Below are 5493 nucleotides of genomic sequence, written 5' to 3'. Positions count from 1 at the left end.
AACCCTGTGTGCTGGGAGTTTGCTTGAATGCACATGGAGTCACATGTGTCCTACAAGAGTTTCCATTCATCCACCCATGTGAACATGTAATGGGATGGAATGGTTAATACGGAATGAGCATTTATTGAACTTTATCTCAGGTGCTGACAAGTCCTAGAAGATTTAAGTTTCAAAAAGATCATGGCAGGCCCAGGAAATAGGAGGCTAAGCAAGATGGCATGGGCAGGATTTCTGTTTATGGCTCCCAAAGTGTCAATCAAAGATGTGGCTGAATCCCAACCACACATCTACTGTACTATCTTCTGAGCTTCCAATGAGATGTATGAAGTATGCACTTTATAGCTTTGGATCTCTAACTTCACCATTGTGTGCAAACAGATTCCAGATGAAGCTGTGAGGGAATAAATGTGGACTTAGGGCCTCCAGCCTGCTGCTCTGTACCCCATTTCGACCCTCAGTGGACAATATAAACATGTAGCGCTCACACTTTCCCTGTGCTCCAGGAAAAATCTGCTCTCAAGAAAAAGTTTGAAACTTGTTTACTTTGAGATGCACATAAGTTGAAGTATTATAGCTTAAAGTAGCACCTTTCTAGGGTTATTTGTATCTTTTTACCTTGAAAAAAACCTCAAAGCTAAAGGATTCCAACTCTAATTGAGGGATTTCAGGCATCCCAGATGACATAAGCAGTAGTACCTCCAGGGCAAGAGTGACACATCAGCACCCCTGCACACCACAGAGGTGGCTGCCTGCCCCGTCTGTGTGAAAAGCTGGCCTTGATCTCTGTCCTCCAGGGCCTGCCATCATCCTAACAAGCTCCAGACTCCCATCTCCCTGTAATTCCAGGGAAAAGTTTAGGAGGTAAGAGCATTTGAGTAGACTGTGGATACACAGAGCTGCAGCCAGGCTATGATCAGAGCAGAAGCAAGAGTCATGAGTTTGTCCGTAGTCCTGAGTTCTAAGCTCAGCTCCATCAGTTTCCAGATGCCCGACCTCAGGAAAGATACCTTATCTGTAAGCTCAGTTTTCAATCTTTAAAACAGGACTTACCACACCCTGCTCATAGAAGAGTGCCAATATAGAGTGACGATGGGCAATTCCTCATGATGGTGATGACACTCATGCCCCAGGCTTTGGTGGGAAGATAAACATCCCAGGGCTGGATTCTCTAAACCCTGGAATCTTCCCTGCAGATGATCCTAATTGCAGGCTATTAGTCTTCCCAGCAACATACTCAGGCTGCCAGCCCAAATGCTGTAACTTCACAAGACACCAAAATGTAGGTGAGGGCAATGCTCCTCTCAGGAGAATGCTGCACTGGTGGTTGATCGTTGTTGACAGCAGGTGTGGGGAGACATTTTTGCCGGCCATCCAATATCCTTGGTCCTCTGGTAATTCAAATTATTTTCCAAATGTCACTGCATCTGTCTGAATCTGACAGGTCTTCAAATTGGGGCCCTGTCTCAGAGTCTGAAGACCTGGACATATTCCTGAAGGGGCTTTTGATCTTCATTTCTTTCCATGTGGGAGGGTCCTTTGTCACACAAAGTCCAGACTCATGAAACCTGCAGACAAAAAACCTAATGACAGGTAGTCTGGCAGGTGAAGACAATAACACTTCCTCTGCAGGTGCCCAGCTAGTTGAATAAGACACATGACATTCCTGAAAATGAACAGTCAGGAAAATACTTATACTGCTCTTCCAACCCACTACAGCATCATCCCTACTTATCTTGAAATCTAACTTCTAGTAACTTCCAAGATGTGCAAGCAGGGAAAGCTCTGGATACCTGAAATAACTGTTTCATGATCCTACACCAAATTCATGGGCTGCATTGCTTGGAAGAAGAACCAAGAAACTCATTCCTGGCATCCTCACACTTGCTTAACATAAAAGTCTAACAATCTCAGATATTTGATCTCCTAGTCACAGCAAATTGGATGTTGCATGTAGAAGACCTACAGAAGGAGGAAGAGGAAAGCATTAGATAAAGCTCAATCACGGCAATGAGAATTGACAGCTGATAGCCCCAAAACAGAAGAAATAAACAAAGTGAAGTGAGGAGAGGCATTGTGGGTGCTGGGCGGCCGTAAAAATTAGTCAGGGTCATGCAGAAAGAGTTAAATTCTTGTGTGTATCTAAGAAGGTGAGGAGGTGTAGAGTGCATTGTAGAAAGTCTTCCATTCAGAATGTCTAAAATAAATGAAATTCTGGCTTTAGAAAGAAGAAGCTTGGGATTTCAAGGAAATTCACTTAAGTGGAACACGCTACTCCCCTGACAGTGGAAGATAAATGAGGCGGCTCTGTACCTGTAAAGGCCGCCACGATGGGCTGGGAAAGGAAAATAGACCCCTGTAACCTTTCCAGCAGCTCATAATGTTCTGAAATTTCCACATATCCTCCCAACACAGGCTGGCCTGTGCCCTGCTGTGTGAACGTTGAACAGTAAGGCAGGAGCCCCTCCTTTAAGGCCTACCTGGCACAGAGACGTGCCAGGCCCCGTGGGAACAGATGTCATGAGATACATTACCAAGCGCATGGCTTCTGCCTCTTTTTGCCTTCTTCTCTGCTGTTTCTTCTGCCTTTCACCTCCTTCAGCACAGCGCCCCTAAAGCTGGGGTGTCCATGTTGCTGACAGCTATTGACCATCAGTGGACCCTCGGCATTCACTCATGAGGCAGCAGTACTCCAAATTTTCAGAAGTTTAACCCAAACACACCCTACTCACACCACTCCCCTTATAGAATCATAGCCCCCATCCAAGCTCCAGCAGTGGCCAGGAGCTATTTTAAGGACACTGACCTAGGCTGGTCTCTTTACGATAGTGGTTGTTTTCAATGTTGGCTTATACATCAGAACCACCTGGAGAGCTTTAAAAAACACAGCTCTCCAGTGCTCCCCCACCCACCACCACTACTCAGTAATCAGCTCCAGTTGCCCTAGCATTCGTCTTTTTCAAAAGTTGCCCCATGATTTAAATGTGCAGCCAGGGTTGAGAACCACCAGCCTCCTCTGGAGCCAGATAGGAACAGATGCGATCTGGGCACTCCAAGAAAGGCCTCCATGCCCTGATGTGTCTGCTATGTGGGCACACAACTGAGATGGAGGCTGGCCCTGTTGAGCTACATAAAGGCCTTTAAAATTCAGATATGGGCCAGGCACAGTGTCTCACACCTGTAATTCTAGCACTTTGGAAGGCCCAGGCAGGCAGAACACTTGAGCTCAGGAGTTCAAGACCAGCCTAGATAATGTGGTGAAAACCTGTCTCTACAAATACATAGATAGATAGATAGATAGATAGATAGATAGATAGATAGATAGATAGGAGAGAGTAAAGAGGAAAAGAAAGTGGGCCTGGTGTCACTCGTGTAGGAAGGGGAGTTGAGGCAGTGGAAAGCAGGAACCATACTGCAAGGGAAACAGATAGATGATCCATCCAAAAAGAATTGGCCAGACGCAGTGGCTCACACCTATAACCCAGTACTATGGGAGGGCCAGGAGAAGGATTACTTGGGGCAAGGAGTTCAAGACCAGCCTGGGCAACACAGCAAGATCCTGTCTCTACAGTAACAAAAACAAAAAAGCTCAGCGTGCTGCAGAGGAATGGCTGTTGGTCTCTGGTGGGTGTAGGTCCTCGGCTGGTCGGGGCTCCAGTGTTCTGCTTCTCCCTGCTGAGCTGCTGCCTGGTGAAGAGGAAGCCATGGCACTCTGAGTCACCAGGAACTCGAAAATTAATGCTGAAAATATGGTGAAGATCAGTATGGCAGGCGCAAAGCACTTGCCTATGGCCCTTGCTACAACCTCCAAGCCTGGACTGAGGCCAAAAAATCTATTGGGGATATTGGTAACAAAGTCAGTGAACAGCTCCAAAACGCCTAGGAAAAAAGAAGCAAAACCTTCAGCTACTGGAAAAGTTATTGCTAAAAAACTACCAAAACCTGTGGAAAAGGTGCCTATCCTGGTGCCAGTGCCAGTGTCCCAGCCAGTGCCGGAGCCAGAACCAGATCCTGTTAAGAAGAACTTTTTCCTGGGTCTATTTTGGTTGATACTCCCTCTCCAAGCCCGATGGAAACATCTGGATGTGTCCCTGCAGAAGAAGACCTGTGTCATGCTTTCTCTGATGTCGTTCTTGCAGTAAATGATGTGGGTTCAGAAGATGGCACCAATCCAAACCTTTGTATTGAATATGTGAAAGATATTTATGCTTATCTGAGGCAACTTGAGGAAGAGTGAGCAGTCAGACCAAAATACCTACTGGGTCGGGAAGTCACTGGAAACATGAGAGCCATCCTAACTGACTGGCTAGTACAGGTTCAAATGTAATTCAGGTTGTGGCAGGAGACCATGTACGTAACTGTCTCCATTTTTGATCAGTTCATGCAGAATAATTGTGTGCCCAGGAAGATGCTGCAGCCGGTTGGTGTCACTGCCATGTTTACTGCAAGCAAATATGAAGAAATGTACCCTCCAGAAACTGGTGACTTTGCTTTTGTGACTGACAACGCTTAACACTAAGTACAAAATCAGACAGATGGAAATGAAGATTCTAAGAGCTTTAAACTCTGGTCTGGGTCAGCCTCTACCTTTGCGCTTCCTTCGGAGAGCATCTACGATTGAAGAGGTTGATGCTGAACAACATACTTTGGCCAAATACCTGATGGAACTAACTATGTTGGACTGTGATATGGTTCACTTTCCTCCTTCTCAAATTGCAGCAGGAGCTTTTTACTTAGCATTGAAAATTCTGGTTAATGGTGAATGGACACCAACTCTACAGCATTACCTGTCATATACTGCAGAATCCCTTCTTCCGGTTATGTAGCACCTGGCTAAGAATGTAGCACTCCGTGCTCATGGTAAATCAAGGGCTTACAAAACACACGACTATCAAGAACAAGTATGCCACGTTGAAGCGTGCTAAGATCAGCACTCTAGAACAGCTGAATTCTGCACTTGCTCAAGATTTAGCCAAGGCTATGGCAAAGGTGTAACTTATAAACTTGAGTTGGAGTACTGTATTGACAAATAAAATTGGCCTCATGTGCCATCTGTACATATTACTGTTGTGTTTACTTACTTTTTAAGTAAACACAACAGTAATAAGTACAGATTGTGACCCCTTTTACTTTTTTATAGCTTAACTCATTTTAATGTACTTACTTCCTACCGTAGGGTAACGGAAAAGTTGTCTAAAAGGTATGGTGGGGAATATTTTTTAAAACTGTTTTTGATTTACCTGGGGACCCAGTTGATGTATATGTTATATAATTGGTTCTTATCTCATGTACCTAGTTTTACTTTATCAATATGCGATACTGAAGATGATAGAGGTATTTGAAAATTTTACTTCCATAGGTCTTACTGCATGTAAACCAAGTCATCATAGAGAATCTGCTGCGTAGTTCTATTTTAAAGTAAAAGTCTACCTCCTCATCCCTAGTCCCCATGTTTTCTGTTTCTTCTGGTGATTCTGCCATAATTCTAAGTGATTT

General features: G+C 44.7%; 1 pseudogene; it reads left to right on the top strand.

The window, feature by feature from the left end:
- The first annotated feature begins 3701 nt into the window (after positions 1 to 3701).
- On the top strand, positions 3702 to 4992 carry LOC116558217 (annotated as a pseudogene).
- The last annotated feature ends 501 nt before the right edge of the window (positions 4993 to 5493 follow it).

The sequence above is a fragment of the Sapajus apella genome, unplaced genomic scaffold (assembly GCF_009761245.1).
Source record: "Sapajus apella isolate SASKATOON/1434 unplaced genomic scaffold, GSC_monkey_1.0 scaffold21, whole genome shotgun sequence".
NCBI classification, from domain to species: domain Eukaryota; kingdom Metazoa; phylum Chordata; class Mammalia; order Primates; family Cebidae; genus Sapajus; species Sapajus apella.
Note: the sequence above shows the minus strand (reverse complement) of the source record. Positions and strands in the feature narration are given on the sequence as shown.